Source organism: Paramisgurnus dabryanus, chromosome 17, assembly GCF_030506205.2.
Source record: "Paramisgurnus dabryanus chromosome 17, PD_genome_1.1, whole genome shotgun sequence".
Classification (NCBI taxonomy): domain Eukaryota; kingdom Metazoa; phylum Chordata; class Actinopteri; order Cypriniformes; family Cobitidae; genus Paramisgurnus; species Paramisgurnus dabryanus.
Genome location: NC_133353.1, coordinates 16,265,583 through 16,286,220, shown reverse-complemented (window position 1 = coordinate 16,286,220; position 20,638 = coordinate 16,265,583). Strand labels below are relative to the sequence as shown.

Genomic DNA, 20,638 nt, shown 5'->3' with positions numbered 1-20,638 from the left:
AAGCTTTAGTAGTTACAGTGTGACCATGAAATTTCAATGTAACAGGAATTTCGAGGCAATCAAAAGTCCCTGTGGGGGAAAGAGCACTCACCCGGCCCAAACAGGACTGAGCAGGTCGAACAGGGCAGGAAGCTATGACATGTCCGGGTTCGCCGCAATATAGACAATCTCTCTCTGAATCGGCGATCTCTTTCCTCCACAGTTAATCGTGCACGACCCACTTGCATGGGTTCACATTCCTCGGCTGACGTAACAGGGGAGGTACTCACATAACGGGTGGGTCTTCGTGTCCGGACGAGATTGTCAATGCGAATGGCCAGATCAACAAACTCAGTAAAACTCTTCCCTTCGTCTCTGCAAGCCAGTTCAGATTGAAGCTCACCACTTAATCCTTGCCTAAACATCGTTTTGAGGGTGGTTTCAAGCCAGTCCGTTTGTTCTGCTAACGTGCGAAATTCCAACGCGAATTCAGCCGCGGTGCGGCGACCTTGACGCAGCGCCAGCAGACGCTCACCCGGATCGCGTCCTCCAGCTGGGTGCTCGAACACCGCCTTCATGGTTTGTTGGAATTCATCGTATGTGCTGTGGTCAAAACCTCCCGACGTCCATAATGCTGTCGCCCATTCCAAAGCCTTACCGGTGAGCAGCGTACAGACTAGCGAGATCTTTCCGATCTCGGTGGGGTAAACATGGGGTTGCTGAGCGATGAATAATGAGCACTGCATAAGAAATCCACGGCATCTTTCAGGTGTACCATCGAATTTCTCGGGGAAAGCCAGTCGTGGTGTAGTAGGGGCGACAGGATGCGGCTGTGGAGCTGGTGGAGGTGGCTGTGCAGTGGCTGCCGCGGAGGAAGCAGCGGCTGACGCGGCCGCGAGCCTGTGTAGGCTCTGAACGGAGTGCACGAGCTCCTCCGTCAGTGATGTTAGCCTCGCTAGCTGTTGTTGGTGAGCCATGAGGACGCCGGCTTGCGACAAGAGCTCTCCGGTGATCTCGGAAAGAGTTGCTGGATCCGTGGGTGGCGAAGTCTTCTGTGACGCGACAGACAAGGTTGGATCCATTTGCAAATCTTTATTTGTATCACACAGCAGTTTAGACAAAGTTTATTTTAAGGGGCGGAACCAAAGGTGAGGAAGATTGGTTCCGCCCAGAAGTTTCCCACCCGGACGGAAGAGCGGAAAAACACCGGAACTTCCGGTAAACTCCGAGAGACAAATCAAGCCAGATTAAACACAGGTGTGAGTAGCAAACGTAGCGGCTGGGGATTGGAGGATGTATAGACGGAGAGGGATATAAAGAGTGCTTCAAACACGCAAAGGAGTGTGTTGTGGTAGCAGTGCTGTGCTATTGTTGGGCGTGCTGTCGAACCATTCTGGTGTACAGAGTGAGGATCTGGGCGAGGTCGCGTTGATAGCGGCGAGAATTGATGTCTACTGGATAAAGAAGCAGAGAAGGATGCAGAGCCAGGGGCTGAGTATAATATCCATTTGAAGATTTCTAAACGTATATGTACATCATTGATGTGGCTGAGTGTTTATTCAGGGACGACTCAACGGAAGTGCTGTTGGAGAGGACTTAGCAGTGGATTTAAATACGGGGTGAAGAGGATTTCTTCCGCCCTAAGGAGAAGGAAACAAAAAGGGAACATCATTAACCATTGTGAGTACTTGGTACCTTGCACTGCATGAAAAGTGGGATTTTCGTCCCCGTAAGCGCCTGTAGGCTCCCGAAAATCTCCCGAATTTTCGGCAGCTTTCCTCAATTTACCAGCAGCGAGCTTCGCGTTTGTCTGTGTCACAAATTGTCATAAACGAACCATGACGTAGGTGGAGAGCCCCGCGCGGGTGCGATGCCTCTGATTAGCATATGAATAGCAGCGAAACCTCTGCCGGCCAGTAAGAGTCTCTGGCCTAATTAGCATGTGAATAGCAGCAAAACTAGAGTAATGGCCCACTTGAATGTAATCACTCAGTATTGGCTGAAGCCACAACTTTTAAACAAGTAAAATCCCCCGTGAATGGTTGGCAGATGACTTCAAGCCAATCACAAGGGATTTTTCTTGTTTAAAAGTAGTGGCTTCAGCCAATACCGAGTGAGTAAATTCAAGTCGGGCCGTTACTCTAAAGAGTAAATAATAATAATAATAATAAATAATTTATGTTATCATTTTTTATATATTAATGTCATTGTGCTATGTACTACATTATTCACAACATCAAGGAATATAAGAGAAAACAAAGAGGTTTATTTATAAACACATAGCTGTTTATTCAAAGAAAGAGCTTTATTTATAAACACACAACTATGTACAAAGCAGCATAATGTCTCTTATATTGTACTCCAAACACGTCAAAAAGTGCCTAAGATGTTCGGGAAAGATCCCTAAAAATCTTTTTCAAAGTGTTGAAAAAAAACCTCAAAAACGTTGTAAAAAAGTCACTTTTTCACGCGTATATGGTGAGTTGCCCGGTACTTTGGTATCGCCTCTAATCTGGATTGCAGCGTGGCACAGAGCTCGGAGAGTTCCAGGCTGCGAGAGGGCGGTGGCCGCACAATCCATCCAGACACCCCGCCAACAATGCCGTCTTCCTCATCAGATATGAGATCTATGGTGGCGCACTTCCAAATGTCCATCTCATCCTCAGCCAACACACTTCGTCTCGCTTCCAGCAACTGTAATACAATCAATAAGGACAATAAGTGACCTGAAAAATACTCACATTGACAAAAAACTGATCTAATATAATAAATCTTACCATTTTTCTTCTGGATCGACTCCGAGCTAAACTTTTCGCATTTTCCGCCTGCGATGCGAGTTCAGGTTGTTTGTATCTGAAACTCCGGCGTACCGACTCATAATACGTCTTACGGGCAGCTGGAAAACAATTAAATGAGACTGGTATTAATAAAAAGAGTCACGGTACAATTAAACAAGAAATGAGGAAAAACATTAGAAGTTATTCTTACAAACAATGTCGTCATTCTCAGCAGTAAATCTGGACTTGCTGAAATAGCCCCAAGCAAATCGGAGGTCACGGCTTTGTTATGAGGCGACGTTAGTCTGTGAAAACAAAATGTGTGGGTTTAAGCTCGGATCTATTAACGTATCTATTTCCTTATACAAGAATAAAAACATATTCTTTAAATCGTAACGTTACCTTTGCTCTGGTTCATAGCGCCTGCAGTGTGCCTCAGAGACGCCCTACAGCCTCCTGTAAATTACAAGACAAAAAACACCTCTTAGTTATAAAACACACAGCTTGGGCTACTTCAATAAAATATGCTTATAAATAAAATTATTCTTACCGCAATCTTGGGATTGTGCACCCGTCTGCTCTTCTTGGAGAGTTACAAACACCAAACCAAACGTCTGTTACGCTTGTCGACACTGCTGTGTGAGCCGTGACCATGACCTCGCACATGATTGGACGAAGGCGAGAAGCCTGTCGGGCTCCTCCAATCACATGCGAGGTTATTGATATAAGGAAAATCTTGTGAGACGTGTGCGCATGCGTATGATATAAACAACAAACGCGATGTGCCGGAAGCTCTGTGTGAAATCAACACAGTGTGCTGTCAGTTGAAAGATGTAAGTCCCAAGACTGAAGAAATGACCTCGGCGCTTCTGTAAACATTGCAACACTGAAGTGTGTCATACACAGTATTTTGACCACAGAAAGCGCTATTTAAAAAATGGAGTTTGGGAGAAAAAAATCCAAAAGGGCTACGTCAGATAACGTACAGAGCCTGCTGCTACCCAGTCATGAATCCGCTGTGAGTGATGTCCCGTCATGTGTAAAGACCCGGAGGATAACTTTACTGGAGTTAGAGAGATTGGTGAAAGTGAAATGCACTCCGAGGACCTAGAAAAAGAAGTGATTGAAGAATTTGAAGAAACGCACCCAGCGAATTTCAGTTCAGACAACGGTGAGCATAAATACATATTTTTTATATAAGCTTGGCTTGCTTTACGTATGTTATCATTTTAAACAATACTAAAACATATCAACAAGTAAAGTAAAATAAAATCAACAAGTTAAACAAAAACGTTGGAGTTAAATGTGGTTGATTATCACTGTTGTTGTTATTTTAATAGTAAATTATAATTGAATAGGAATATCGCGTTATAATGCATAACGTTATCTTCTGTTTGTTGTTTTTCAGACGAAACAGCAGATGACCAAAGCATTCGTCTTTTCCTGGACATCTCCTGTTGTGTGTGGTAAGCATGAAATTACATTTGGATATACTAGTATAAAGTTCAATACATGCTAATCCAGAGCTGAAATGGGAAAACCTAACAATTTTCACCCACATGATTGTTTTCCACTCTTAAATTTCTGTTAGTTAACTAATGAAAGCAACTAAAGTATAAACACACTTTATAAAGTATTAAAAAATCCTAAAATGAAGTTGAAGTGGATGAAGTTCCCACAAAGTACTTAACTGGTTCATTGCACTAAAGCTAGCTGTTTGAGATGCACATGATCTTTTTCAACTACAGTTTTCAAATCTTTTCATACTCAAATGGCCCTATTGATGAGAAATGAACATATTAATTATGTTCTTTTTAAATCCCAAATGACCATATTAACGATGGGCTTTTCAATCTCAAATGGCCACATTTATGATGGACTTTTCAATCTCAAATGGCCACATTCATGATGGACTTTTCAATCTCAAATGGCCATATTAACGATGGGCTTTTCCATCTCTAATGGTCTAATGGTGGTGCTGAGTATGTGCATTGCATGTGTTTTAAATATGTCCTTTAAAATTTCATAGGATGACTATGTGGATGAAGAGGGGGAAATCCTTGCTGAGGAGCAGAGTGAACCCTATCCTCACATACAAGATGGGGAGGAGCATGGAAGTGATCAGGCCAGAAGTGAAAAACCACAACACTTGTTAATGAAACTTTTGGGCATGATGAAATTGACTGGTATCCTCCGTGACGACTTCTTACAGTATGTGGGTTGTCCAAAATGTATGACAGTGTACATGCTTACTGAAACCTATGAGCTCAGACGGGATGGTACAAAGGTTTGCAGGACTTGTGGTCACATCCCATTCTACAATCACCCACAGCAGAGGTCTGCATTAAGGAAGAAATGTGGCTCTGCCTTGCTAAGCAAGACTACATATTTGAGCAGTGAAGAGTATGTCCATCCAATACGTTCTTACTGATACAAGAGTGTTGTGCAGTCTCTGGGAGGACTTGTTAAAAGACTTGGATTTGAAGAGAAATTAGATGAAAGGCGAAAGCGGGAAATGCCAAAGGGTGTGTTAGGAGATGTATATGATGGACAAGTATGGCAGGATTCCAGTATGTGAATTCAATAACTGTAGTCATGCCACTATGCACAGTATTTGAGCTGTGATGTAATTGCACAAGTTTCCTTGCTTCATTCCCTTCCAGACAGACATTTTGTTGTTTGACATGTTGTTTGCATAGAATGCACAAATTGAGCCTGATTAAAACTCTGTTAAAACAATTAAAATTTTTAAAATAAATTGTTTTGTGTATCTTTTTTTTTACCTAACATTGGTTATTGCTAATGACATACAGAGATATTAATATATACTGTTAGCCTGGACAAACTGAATCTACTTAAAGGGATAGTTTAAAAAAATTATTTTTAAGAAAATATTTTGATAAATGATTGTCATTAAACTTAAAGATGATTTTGAATTACTCTGTCCAACATCTCCGCTTAGTTAACTGAGTTGAAAGATTTTCTATTTTTAATTCATTTATAATTATAATTCTCTTAGTGTTATAAATGGTATTATAACACAAAACTCATGACTAAGTCAGTCATTGAATAAACTTGATTCTCCACTGAACACACACAAAACTGCGAAAAATACAATACAATGTGCTGTTTATGTCAATAAACACTGATCACCTGAACGGTGACTTTCATTAACAAAAATGGTAATTTATCATTTAAAACTAAACAACATGAATAATATTAGAGCATAAACCTCTATGACATTTTAACAAATATTTAAGTAGTTAAAGTTCTTATTAGTTCTTAATTCTGTAAAAAAGCTTAAATAATCATAATATTCAGGGACAAAGGATTATGGGTATAATATATTTTAAAGTATATGTCCAAAACTCAAAATATTAAGTAATGTTTACATCATTAAGACAATATCTGGGTTAACAGTGTAGCATACTTTGAAAATAATCAATTCAAGCTACAATTTAAGAGTTTGTAATTTGGCTATACTGATACCAGAGATTTTATTAAAATCAAAGTTTAAAACCTCTCTGTTACGAACGACACAACTCAAGAATCCCAGAGCAGAGGGTTTTAATGAAACACAGTATCAGTGGGTATGTATAGATAATAAACAGTCAATGTCTTCATGTGATGTATGTGTGAATGTATGTGAGATAACGCAAACACTCTTAAGTGGGAAACACAGAAGGACATCCACTTCAATAGACACTCGATGAAATCCTCACAGGGCACATAGAGAGAATCCTGTTGGGACAATGAGAGAGAGAGGCGGTCAGATCTTCAGCGGGGTCCGTGCTGGACAGCGCACTGCAGCGGTCCGAGTGAAGCGCAGAATTACGCGCCCGAAAGCGCACTGCGGCTGGACAGCGCAAGGTGTGTAGCAGTGCTCGGAGAAACCACAGACTGAGAGTTCTTAGAAGGATGATCGTAGACACACCAATCGGGAGGGACTGACGGCAGGACGGGGAAGTCTAAGAGACAGAGCAGCAGAGAGCTCGGTGAATAATTCAATAAACGAGAAACAGATAATAGACTCAACAGGACTGGAACTAGACAAGCTAGCGGGCAGGTACATACAAAGACGAACTTGCAAAGAACAAAGGGAACGAGGGGAATTTAAATCAAACCGGATTGGACAATAATGAGAATCAGGTGCGGGTCGCAGGTGAGAAAAGTCAGAGGTGATGAGATCACCCGGTGGAAGACGCGCACGTGTGGAGCTGTCAAAACAAAAACACAACACATAGTGAAACAAAGACAAAGCAGCCAATAAGACCGAAATCATAACAGGACTCCCCCCCCACGACCGCCACCGGGCGGTCCATGAGGAGGCTCACCCCGTCGCCGGCGGAGATCCTCTATCAGCCCAGGGTCCAGAATGTCCCGGGCCGGTACCCAACACCTCTCCTCCGGACCATATCCTTCCCAGTCTACAAGATATTGAAATCCCCTACCCCGGCGACGCACATCCAGTAAAGACTTAACTGAATACACAGGGGCACCATCTATAAGCTGAGGGGTGGGAGGGGTGGGGGCAGAGGGAACAGGATTAAGGTGGGAAAAATACACAGGCTTCAGTTTAGACACATGAAAAACTGGGTGAACCCGACCGAGTGCTGGGGGCAATCTGAGCCTGACCGTCACGGGATTAATGACCTTAACAATGCTGTATGGCCCAAGGAATCGTGGAGCCAGCTTGGGAGAAGGCTCACGGAGAGGTAAATCCTTGGACGAAAGCCATACTTTCTGCCCACAGATAAAGCGGGGCGCGGTTCTACGGTGACGATCGGCCGCGGCTTTGGTTCGTCTGGAAACCTGACGTAATGTAAATCTAGCCCTTCTCCAGGTGCGTTTGCAACGACGGACAAAAGCTAGTGCAGACGGAACCACCGCATCAGGTTCCTGTGACGGGAATAAAGGGGGCTGAAACCCCATGGACGCCTCAAAAGGGGACATGTTAAGGGAAGAAACAGGGAGAGAATTATGGGCGTAATCAACCCAGGGTAACTGTTGGCACCAGGAGCTCGGATATTGCGATGTCAGACAGCGGAGAGCTCTACCTAAATCTTGGTTAGCCCGTTCACATTGCCCGTTGGTCTGAGGATGATACCCTGAAGACAAGCTAGCTGTGGAGCCTATTTGTCTACAAAATTCCTGCCAGAAACGAGAAATAAACTGGGGACCCCTATCTGAAACAACGTCTGTGGGCAGACCATGTAAGCGAAAGACGTGTTCGATCATTACCTGGGCAGTTTCCTTGGCAGTGGGTAATTTGGGCAAAGGGACAAAATGAACCGCCTTGGAGAAGCGGTCCACAATGGTCAAAACAACAGTGTTTCCCTTAGAACTAGGTAAATTGGCTACAAAATCAATGGCGATATGTGACCAAGGACGAGAGGGAATGGGTAACGGTTTAAGCAGACCAATAGGGGCTTGATGAGAGGCCTTATTACGGGCACAAACCTGACAGGCTAACACAAACTGTCTGACATCGGGACCCATAGAAGGCCACCAGAAACGCTGACGTACGGTAGCCAACGTTCTCCGAACCCCCGGATGGCAAACAAACTTGGACTCGTGACCCCACCGGATGACCTCGGAGCGAAGCGCATTCGGCACCCACAATCGACCCGCTGGGCACCCCTCTGGCACTTCCCCCTCCCGGCCGGCCCGTCTCACCCGTTGTTCTATTCCCCAGCGCAGGGCACCCACCACCCGCCCCTCAGGGAGGATGGTTTCGTCCCCATCAGAACCGGGACTTTCGAACAAACGAGAGAGAGCGTCGGGCTTGGTATTCTTTGAACCGGGCCGGTACGAGAGGGTGAAGTTAAATCTGTCAAAGAAGAGTGCCCAACGAGCCTGACGAGAAGATAACCTCCTGGCTGAACGGATGTATTCGAGATTCTTATGATCCGTCCAGACCAGGAAGGGCTCCGAGGTCCCCTCCAACCAGTGACGCCACTCACCCAAAGCTAGTCTGACCGCCAGCAGCTCCCGATTACCTATGTCATAATTTCGCTCTGCTGGGTTTAACCGATGGGAGAAAAAGGCACAAGGATGCACCTTGCCATCCTTAGCAGACCGCTGAGACAAAACGGCGCCTACCCCGACATCCGAAGCATCCACCTCCACAATAAATTGAGCAGCCGGATCTGGAATAGAGAGAACAGGAGCAGAGATAAACCGGGACTTTAAATTATCAAAGGCCTCCTGAGCACTAGAATTCCAGACAAACCTCTCCTTAGTGGAAGTGAGAGCAGTAAGAGGCTGAGCAACCTGACCGTAATTTCTGATAAATCGCCGGTAAAAATTGGCGAAGCCCAGAAATCTCAATAAATCCTTACGGGACTCGGGGACTGGCCATTCGGCAACCGCTTTGATCTTGGCTGGGTCGGGACGGATCTCACCTGGGGCAACAACAAAACCCAAGAACGAAACTGACTTACGATGGAATTCGCACTTCTCCGCCTTTACATACAACTTATTCTCTAACAACCGGCGTAAGACTCGGCGGACATGCTGAGTGTGTTCCTGCATAGAGGGGGAAAAGATGAGAATATCATCAATGTACACAAAGACAAACTTGTTGATCATGTCTCTCAGCACATCATTAACCAGAGCTTGGAAGACTGAGGGAGCGTTACAAAGCCCGAAAGGCAAAACGCAGTACTCAAAGTGTCCAGTAGGGGTATTAAATGCAGTCTTTCACTCATCTCCCTCTCTTATACGTACCAGATGATAGGCATTGCGTAAATCTAGTTTAGTAAAGACCTGCGCTCCCTGCAAAAGCTCAAACGCAGTAGACATTAAAGGAAGGGGGTACCTATTCTTAACAGTAATGTCATTCAATCCCCTATAATCAATACAAGGACGCAGGGAGCCGTCCTTCTTCTCAACAAAGAAAAACCCCGCCCCTGCGGGCGAGGTGGAGGGACGGATGAGACAGGCACGCAGGGCATCATTAATATACTGGTCCATAGCCTCTCTCTCAGGACTCGACACAGAATAAAGTCTACCCTTAGGCGGAGAAGTGCCGGGGAGGAGATCAATAGCGCAATCATATGGCCGGTGGCGAGGAAGGGAGGTGGCCCGGGCTTTACTAAACACCTGAGCGATATCCGCATACTCCGCCGGGACCCCGGTCAAATCGACTGCCGGAACCTGAGGAAGAGAAAGAACAGAACCAGAACCAGCAGAACCAAGACATGACACATGACAAGACTGAGACCAAGACAAGATAATGCTATGCTGCCAATCAACGTGAGGATTGTGTTGCACTAACCATGCATGCCCTAAAATAATAGGAGATAGAGACGCATGAAGGATATGCAACACAATCTCCTCACGATGATTACCAGACACAGAGAGACTCACAGGAGAAGTGCAGTGTGTAATCCGCGCCATCTGCTGCCCTCTTAGGGACCAGACATCCAAAGGGGATTGGAGAGGGACAACCGGGATACCCCAGGCGCGAACCAGCGCTTCATCAATGAAGTTGCCCTCCGCGCCAGAGTCGAGGAGGGCAGTGGATGGATAGTCCCGCCCGGCGAAGGACAACATGACGGGGAGTTGGATACTGGAAACTGGGGAGAGTTTTGAAGAAGTGGCGCCCACCAGGACTCCCGTATTCACTGATGGGCGGCGGCTTTTAACGGGCAAGTCTTGGCGAAATGTCCGGGCTTTCCACAATAGAGGCAGAGGGCATTCTGTAACCGCCTCTCTCTCTCTCTCAGTGACAGGCGCATGCGCCCCAGTTGCATGGGTTCCGACTCGGCTGGGGGTGACACAGGGGCCGAGGAAGAAATGGAAGCCGCATCCACAAACACACGTTGACGCAGAGAACGGCGCTGACTGCGAAGCACCCTCCGAGCCTCGATCCGAAGAGCAAGATCAATGATGGCATCCAGAGTGGGGGGAAGATCGTGAACAGCGATCTCATCCTGAAGCCCGTCTGTCAACCCCTCGACAAACTGCGCTCGAAGAGCCGCTTCGTTCCAGTGGCAGGCAGCCGCTAAGGTCTTGAACTTGATGGCGTACTCGGTGACAGAGTGTTTTCCTTGGACCAGATGTGCCAACCGAGCCGCAGCGGCGTCCCCGCGAACGGAGCGATCAAATAGCTTCTCCATCTCCTCGCGAAATTCATCAAAGGATCGGCAGCAAGGATCGCTGGCATCCCACACAGCTGTAGCCCACTCACGAGCCTTGCCAGTCAGCAGGGTAATGACATATGCAACCCGGGTGCGCTCTGAAGCATAACGACGAGGCTGGAGGGCGAAGATCAAGGAACATTGAGATAAAAACGCTCGACAGGAGGCAGGATCGCCATCGTATGGTGGTGGGGCTGAGGCATGGGGCTCGGTCTCATGCTGCTGACTAGTTTGCGAGGTGTTCTGCCGCACTTGGTCAAGGCGAGAGGAAAGGTCAGTCATTCGAGTGGATAAATCCTCGACCTCCTGTGTCGTGGTGGTGAGACGGGCCGAGTGTTGGCCCAACCATGAGCCCTGCTGGGCGAGTGCCGACCGGAGAGCATCAACCTCCGCGGGATCCATCCTGGCAAGTTCGTCCTGTTACGAACGACACAACTCAAGAATCCCAGAGCAGAGGGTTTTAATGAAACACAGTATCAGTGGGTATGTATAGATAATAAACAGTCAATGTCTTCATGTGATGTATGTGTGAATGTATGTGAGAAAACGCAAACACTCTAAGTGGGAAACACAGAAGGACATCCACTTCAATAGACACTCGATGAAATCCTCACAGGGCACATAGAGAGAATCCTGGTGGGACAATGAGAGAGAGAGGCGGTCAGATCTTCAGCGGGGTCCGTGCTGGACAGCGCACTGCAGCGGTCCGAGTGAAGCGCAGAATTACGCGCCCGAAAGCGCACTGCGGCTGGACAGCGCAAGGTGTGTAGCAGCGCTCGGAGAAACCACAGACTGAGAGTTCTTAGAAGGATGATCGTAGACACACCAATCGGGAGGGACTGACGGCAGGACGGGGAAGTCTAAGAGACAGAGCAGCAGAGAGCTCGGTGAATAATTCAATAAACGAGAAACAGATAATAGACTCAACAGGACTGGAACTAGACAAGCTAGCGGGCAGGTACATACAAAGACGAACTTGCAAAGAACAAAGGGAACGAGGGGAATTTAAATCAAACCGGATTGGACAATAATGAGAATCAGGTGCGGGTCGCAGGTGAGAAAAGTCAGAGGTGATGAGATCACCCGGTGGAAGACGCGCACGTGTGGAGCTGTCAAAACAAAAACACAACACATAGTGAAACAAAGACAAAGCAGCCAATAAGACCGAAATCATAACACTCTCAGAATGTCACCTGAGTAAAACTCCCCCAGCTGCTACCCTGATTTGCATTTGTATAGCTCACACCATGTTCATTTACATGTTAAAGCCTCCCCTAGAATTAGGGGAAGGGGGGACAACTTCAGAGCAAGACCCACGGCAACTTCTGACAACTTACGGCAGTTTTCGGTGTCGGCTGCAAATTGTCATGCGCAGTCGTATACTTGGAGTTTCACAACAATCTACAGTGCCACATTCTGACGAAAATTCCACTTTTCATGCAGTGTTGTACAGCGTGATATTGTGGAGATTGCTCTGTTCAACATGTATTGTGAGCCTTTAGTCAATAGGTTAACGGCCCTACCATGTAGCTGAGTGGTGGGAGAGCCGGGAAGTAACAACCCAGGGAGAAGTAAGGGGCAGCGACGTCCATCTTTCTGGTTTCCAGTTCGAGGAAGACGGGGCTTTGACCTTATTTTTCATGTAGAGTGTGAGAAGTGCTGTGGGTGAGTCTGTGCCTTTGCTGTGAGTGTACACTTAAAATTAGTGCAGTGTGATGCTGTGTTTATGCTGTCAGTACCCCCCTTCACTGAACTCGCCGTGGGAAAACGAGAGGCTGTGGAAGTCGGTGAAACAACTCACATTATATGCTGTTTGTGACCCCTGTATTGAAGACTCAAGTATAGCGCTCTTTTGATCATCCTTTGGACTCGGCCTGGCTCGGTGGAACGGTGGTGAAGGATACCGGTATACTATACTGCTGTTAGTAAAGAAAACCAAAAAGTGCTTTATGTGTATGAAGAACATTGTACTGTTGTAAAAAGGGTGGTGTAGATTAATCTCACCTGTTACGGAGCCTCTTCAAAGGTGCGCCCCTGTCCAGTTCTCTGTGGTCGAAGTGGAAAAGAGGAGAGGGCAGCGTTCGGCTCTGCGTGACAGTGTCGGGTCCCCCTCTGCAGTACAAGAGGCCTCTGGGAAGGCTTGTGCCATGACGTTTCACTACATAAAGGTCTGTCAGTATACCTATCGATTGGTTGCAGTGTAGTCACCGTAAGTCCACCGTCCATGAGCAGTAATTATTGTTGTAATGCCTGTTGAATGTCCAAAAGTTACTATCAGTTGAAGGAACGATTCGAAGAGACGCAGCTGTCAAATCTTACTTACCTCTGCTTTATGCTATGAGCCGCCAGAGTGACCAGCCCAAGTCTCAGTGTCTGTAAACGTAATCCTCTGTGTTTCAGCTATAAGCCTGCAGAAGGAGAGAGCTCGAGTCCAGCACCTGTGCAATACTTACCTTGTATGCCGTCACGAGTTACCTGGGTGAGAGCAAAAGTCCCAGAGTCTGTAAACGTAATCCTCTGTGTTACAGCTATAAGCCTGCAGAAGGAGAGAGCCCGAGTCCAGCACCTGTGAAATACTTACCTTGTATGCCGTCACAAGTTACCAGGGTGAGAGCAAAAGTCCCAGTGTCTGAAAACGTAATCCTCTGTGTTACAGCTATAAGCCTGCAGAAGGAGAGAGCGCCAGTCCAACATCTGTGAAATACTTACCTTGTATGCCGTCACGAGTTACCTGGGTGAGAGCAAAAGTCCCAGTGTATGTAAACGTAATCCTCTGTGTTACAGCTATAAGCCTGCAGAAGGAGAGAGCCCGAGTCCAGCACCTGTGAAATACTTACCTTGTATGCCATCACGAGTTACCTGGGTGAGAGCAAAAGTCCCAGTGTCTGTAAACGTAATCCTCTGTCTTACAGCTATAAGCCTGCAGAAGGAGAGAGCCTGAGTCCAGCACCTGTGAAATACTTACCTTGTATGCCGTCACGAGTTACCTGGGTGAGAGCAAAAGTCCCAGTGTCTGTAAACTTAATCCTCTGTGTTACAGCTATAAGCCTGCAGACGGAGAGAGCCCGAGTCCAGCACCTGTGAAGTACTTACCTTTTACGCCGTCACGAGTTATCTGGGTGAGAGTAGAAGTCCAGTGTCTGTAAAAGTAATCCCCTGTGTTACAGCTATAAGCCTGCAGAGGGAGAGAGTCCCGAGTCCAGCACCTGTGGAATACTTAACTTGTACACCGCTACGAGTACCTAGATGAGAGAAAAAGGCTTGGTTACTGTCAAGTAATACTCTGTGTTTACAGTTGTGAGTCTGAGGATGAAGAGAGTGTGAATCCAGTCGCCTGGGAGAACCTACCTGTCTCGACTCTAGGATAGAGCCAAAGAGCAGAGTACTCTAACACAGGATAATCGCCAGGTACCTACGTCACTGAACCCAACAATTTATTGTACCTTTCTTTTAATCTGCCTCCAGGAGAAGAGGAGGGCACCACGGGATCAACTAAACAAGGCATAGGAGCCTTATAGCCTTGTCCCTCTTGTCTTCACCCCGCCCTCATTGGTGCCTTGGACCCCCGGCACCTGGCCCCTCTCTTCTCCCTGGCACGGCCCATCTGGAGGGCAGAAAGAGAACCCTTTTTAACTTCCCCTTTTCCCTTTTTCCCAAACTATTTTAAGTAAATTAAATAAAGTTCATTTTAAATTATACTTACGCTTGGTTGTCTGGTCATTGGGTTGGCTTTGGGACCTCCTTGAGGTGGAAACTAGGAAGGGGCGTGGCTGGTTACATCTGTGGTCCGCCCCGACCTGTGACAAATCCAGAAAGGAATTAATTTTTTTAAGACAGCCAGTCTGGCAGGGCGGACATTTCGGTAGCTTTATTTTGCGAGCTGCCGCCGTGGGTTTTGTCTAGAAGGGATACAGCAAATGCCGAAAAGTTCAGGATTAGATTTGGAGGTAGGATTATTAGAATGAAAACAGCGAGATACAATGAGATACAAATGTCACCAGGTGACGATCTGTGAGGGCGGAACCAAAAGTGTGGAAGATGGGTTCCGCCCGGACAACTATCTCTAAACACCGGGATTTCCCCGAACGCTAAATCAAGCCAAATTACACGCAGGTGGGGGCGATTGACACGGCGATTCCTGATAGGCTGATCAGAGGAGAAAGCAGAGTACAAAAAGGCCTTTGAAGACATCAGATGTGTGCTGTTGGTGTACTTTGTGCACGCTGTGTTTGCTGTTGTGGAAGCCGCCGTAGTGATCCACGTCGATCCCTTGGGGAAGAAAAGAGGCAAAAGGTGACTAGGTGAAGAGATTTGTGGACGGATTTACTTGTGGATGTGATGATTCAGAATCAATGAGTGCAGTGAAACCCCAGGTTGTGAGCACAAACAACGAGTGAGTAACCGCTGTTGCATGTGTATGCTGCATTGACAAAAGGCTGCTATTGTGTATTCTGAGTGTGTTAAAGGTACCTGGCCCCACTGTGAAGGGAAGCGTGGGTGAGCCGTGGAACAACCGGAAGTACGAACAGGTTGTGAGATCAAACAACGAGTGAGTAACCGCTGTTGCATGTGTATGCTGCATTGACAAAAGGCTGCTATTGTGTATTCTGAGTGTGTTAAAGGTACCTGGCCCCACTGTGAAGGGAAGCGTGGGTGAGCCGTGGAACAACCGGAAGTACGAACAGGTGGTGAGATCAAACAACGAGTGAGTAATCGCTGTTGCATGTGTATGCTGTATTGACAAAAGGCTGCTAGTGTGTATTCTGAGTGTGTTAAAGGTACCTGGCCCCACTGTGAAGGGAAGTGTGGGTGATCCGTGGGACAACCGGAAGTGCGAACGGGAACGACTTGGGAGCTGGTGCTGTAGGTCGTCTGGCCCTGCGGATACAAGAAGCGGGGGTGAGCCAAACGGGTAGCAAACAACATACAGGGGTTGTGCTGACTGTGTTCTATTATATACTATACTGTCTCTCCTGCGGCGAGGGCGATGCCCAGCCAGCCTCACTGACCGGTCGAGGCCAGGTGGTCCAGTCCAGAAATTCACGTGAGAGTGTGTCGAGTGCTTTGGGGTGAGTGAACTTATCATTTGGTGTTTACACAAGCTTGTCGTGTGTGCTGTGTCTGTAGCGACCAGAACTGCCCCTGCCTCGGACGGCTCGTGAGGAAGGGATAACACGTCGTGGCTCGCGCCCCGTGTGAAGAAGAGCTCAGACCTTTCGGCCCCCTGTGTGTCAGCATTAACCACCTCACTTTCGAAAGCAGACAGTGGTGAAGCCCAGCGCTACGTCCAAGTGAGTAGCAAACTAAGTGCACTGTAAGGATTTTGGGTCGTGGTAGTATTTGGATTTATTCCACAGAAGCCCTTGGTGTGTGCGGAGCCTCATCGAGAGTTCGCCCCAGCTCGTGGCCCCCAGTTGTCCAAGCAAGGAGGGAGAGCCAGGGAAGCGTTCGGCTCCGTAGCACTCAACCCAGCCGTCCCCACGACACCCCTGAGGCGTAAGCAGACGGGTGAAGGTATACGGTGCACGAACGTTGTGCGAAAGCCCACTGTCCAACGTACACGAGAAGTCCATACCTCGTGGATAACTAAATTGTGTGAGGTGATAAACCTACCTGTACTTACAGCAGCGCCCTGAGGAAGAAACGAACTGTGAAGAGAGCGTGAAATACCTACCTTTGTCCTAGTGCACCGCCTCGAAGTGAACGAGACAGCCTAAGCCCCGTGAGTAACTTACCTGTGTGATGTGTTAACCTGTCTGTGCTTAAAGCAACGTCCAGAGGGAGAAACGAACTGTGAAGAGAGAGTGACATACCTTTGTCCTAGTGTACCGCCTCAAAGTGAGCGAGACAGTCCAAGCCCCGTGAGTAACTTACCTGTGTGATGTGCTAATCTGTCTGTGTTACAGTCACACCCGGAGGAAGAAACGAACTGTGGAGAGAGAGTGAAATACTTACCTTTGCCTTGTTACACCGTCCCGAAGAGAGCGAGGGGCCCCCACAGGGAAAAACTTAAGAGTGCAGGAGATACGGATGAAAAAGCAGGCTAGTTGCCGTCCCGTGTTGAAATCAAGTCACTAACAGAATTTTACTTGTTTTGCCTCCAGGAGGAACGGACGGCGCCACGGATTCAAGGACCAAGCCGTAAAGGAGCCCCTGCACCCATTCCTTGGTCCAAACTGCCCTGGAGGCGAGAAGAAGTCTTATTAGTTTTAATTGCCCTTTCCCCTTCCCCTTCTTCTTTTAACTATTTAAATAAAGCTATACTTTTAAACTGTAGTATACTTGTCTGTCTGGTCATTGGAGTGGTCTTGGGAACCTCCTCGAGGTGGAAGTTAGAGAGGGGCGTGGCCTTTTAGTCACCTTGGGTCCGCCCTCGGCCGTGACACAAATACATCCTACAATCGTGTGAAATTTTGTGTTTACAGTTGGGTTTGGGTGAAGGATTGGGACAAAACAGTGCTCATCCGGCGAGATTTCATTTGCTGTATCCCTTCTATCCACAAACGCAGGCGTGGCGGGGATAATTTAGGCGTGGCGGGCCTCCATGGTAGAATGCATATAGCGGAAACACTGGCCTGCTTGTGTGGATTTCTATAAACTTCTCTGCATTTGGATTCTCTCGCTCTCCCTCTCGCTTTGTGTAAGCAGCCAATAATGCACAGTAATGTTTGCTTTATATCCAGGGCATGAAATTAACACCCGCCCACGCGCCAAATGCGGGTGGATTTTGCAACTGGCGGGTAACACTGTCAATCTACCAGCCACATTGGCGGGTAGCCAATGCGAATCAGTGATGCGCGGGTCATTGTAGAAACAACCCACTACCGACCGACATTTTCAACTAACCCGCCCGCAATTGTTCAAAGTAGTTTTTAAACTCGACCGACTGACCGCGGCCTGAATATCATTAAAATATTTTTTGGATGACTCGTAACCGGCACCCGCTCATTTCTTATTAACCTGCGCATATCACTGATGCAAATTGAGTGATTCATTGAGAGGATGCGACTACTGTTTCGCAACGTTCATGCGATTGGAAAGAAGATGAGGCACTTCTCTGACTACTTTTGGATGTGCGAGTAAGTATTAAATTGTTGGTGAGAGGGGAAGAGAATGCAATGCTGACATAGACTACAGTACAATCACAGTTGCACAGATGTGTAGTGCTGCTGTGACGGATCAGAACTCTTGATGTGTAAACTTTAAAGAGAGTTGCGCTACTTTGCCTTATACTGTAGTACATAACATACATTTTGCGAATATAGTAATGAAAAACAATGTATGTGCGGCGTTTATGTGCGCAGTTTGTGCCCCCTCTGTCTCTGTGTGCGTGCGCGGGTTTAAGGGGACTCAATAGGGCACATCGGAGAGACGCGTTCCTAAAAGCATGCGTACATAAAATCTTTCTGCTCTTGACAGGGCACATATAAACAAAATTATCTCAACAGTATTCATTTTCTAATAAAACATTTCTTTATGTCTTAAGTGTATGTATAGAGAGTCAAAAACCAGTCTGTGCTGGTCTTAAAGAGATAGTAACCTCAATTAACCTACTTAAGTCTGTGTCATGAATGTTAATCAAACAACCTAAGACAAAGAGAAATTCACGTTTGTAGCTCTGAAAAAAATTATATTTAATTCATACAATAAAGACAGGGTTATCATTCAATATTCAGGCAAAAAAAAAAAAACTGGCTGGTAAAAAGTCTCTGTGGCAGGTGGTCAAAAAAGTTAACTTTAGGCCCTGTTTATATCATTCATAATGACTGACACGAGACAATGCACACACTGGGCTAAAATACACTGGGTAATGGGAAACACCTGGGAGACAATTATCACACAGACCAATGAAACAAAAGAACTACAAAATATGGCAGACATGGACAAGACTTCAAAATAAGAGACGTACACAGTGGAACACAGAACAGAGTCATGACAGAACCCCCCCTAAGAGCAGCTTCCACACTGCATGAAAAGAGCTGTATACGGACAAATACGGGATGGGAAATCCCTGCTAAACTTGAGGTTTGCCAGATTTTTGAGGCAGAGTGCTTGGAAAGGTAATACACCAAAGTAAACTCGTGAAACATCCAGAAACCTTGGAAGTGGTGGAAGTTTCCAGGAATCCTTACAGCTGGTTGTAAGGAGCGTTGGGTGTGAGGTGTGAAGAGCTTTTTATATGTTAATGACCCACAGGTAGAGGTGTCTTCTTTGTTTTCAGAGCTGAGTGGGGTGGGAGGTTAACCATGTCTCTTTAAGACAGCACATACAGTATTGTGGTACATAAAAACTGTGTTTTCTAAATACGTTTATTATTAATATAATTTAATTATATTTAAGAAACTTGGCATCATTCAAAATAACTAAAATTCAATGGACACAATTACCATTTTAATGTGTGAAAATTATGTCTCTGACTCAAGAGAAATGCAACAAATGTTATTTCAGAATATATATTTCCAACACTTTGAAAACATGTCTCCAACTGCCCTAGGTCAGAATATTGTGCATGTAGCTCAATGCTGCATACATTGTTTAAAAGAAGCCATTCAAATGACATCATGTAACACATTTTTGCTAGCTAGAATGTTGATAAATTAGTCAGTGAAATGTAAAGCTGCTTGATTTTGCTGATGTCTCATGATTTGAAGTTCACTGTTTCTATTGTTATTATAATTCTACCCTAACATTTCATTAAATCTTTTAAAATAGAAACAAAAATAACAATAGACAAGTCCATAATCTTAAAGACATTCTTTCACATATGAATGCAAAACATGTTGGGTGATACAGACTGACAAACTCGGGTAAACACATCTGCAGATACCTGTCAGCTACTGTACTTCTAATCCAGAGCTGCCCAAAGTTGGCCCACAATAGACCTTTAATTTGGCCCATCATGCCACGTGAGATAAGGAAAAAGAATAAATGTCATTGATGCAGATGTTCATATTTTTAATTAAACATTTTCTAAAATGTATCGTTTTTTGTTGTATTTTTACATTACAAAAATGTAAATTAAATGCAAGGGATTCAAGTGAATTTTTTTGTTTGATGCATACTTGAAGGTGTATAAAATGCATCACGAAACTTAATGAACTCGGGTACTATAGGCTAAAAATGAAGAGGTTGCGGCAGTGGCACACAGAGAAAAGGATATTTAAAATTGATTGGCAAAACGATTTCTTTTTTCTACAAAAACCCTTGGAAAATAAAACTGCATTAGTTACAGAGTAATGTTTGTTTTTTTATTTTTTAAATATTAGAAAATTATAAATTAGGGGTTATCAGGGCAACTTTAATTTTAAAATAACACAACAACATTTACATTTGGCCCACGGCCCTCAGTCAGGTTTGGCCCTTGTAAGGAAAATGTTCGGGCACCAATCAATGTTCTAGTCTATCTGAGGACGTAACTTTTAGAATATGATAATGCATGCTTGTACAAAGTCAGACCACATATTATAATGTTTGTCTTCAATCAATCAATTGAAACAAAAGAGATGGGGACTTTATAATATAATAAGGGTCCATATATCACAGTGAAAAAAGACATACATGTATTTTTACTTTAACATGAACTAATGCTGAGTTAAGGCATATCCTAATCATAAACTATTTAAGAGTCGTCATTAACTACAACATGACATGTTTTACATTGTTAGTTAATGCAGTCATTTACAATAAATTAATTTGAGTTAATGTTGTAGTTAAGTAAGTTCAGTAAGTTACATGTCT

General features: G+C 45.6%; 1 long non-coding RNA gene across 1 annotated transcript; it reads right to left on the bottom strand.

Moving 5' to 3' along the window:
• Positions 1–2,265: 2,265 nt before the first annotated feature.
• On the bottom strand, positions 2,266–3,297 carry LOC135737371 (uncharacterized). The gene is made up of 4 exons (XR_010528457.2): positions 3,159–3,297; positions 2,968–3,061; positions 2,757–2,875; positions 2,266–2,673 (listed from the first exon to the last, which is right to left on the bottom strand). It is a non-coding gene; the product is annotated as an uncharacterized lncRNA (long non-coding RNA).
• Positions 3,298–20,638: the final 17,341 nt, after the last annotated feature.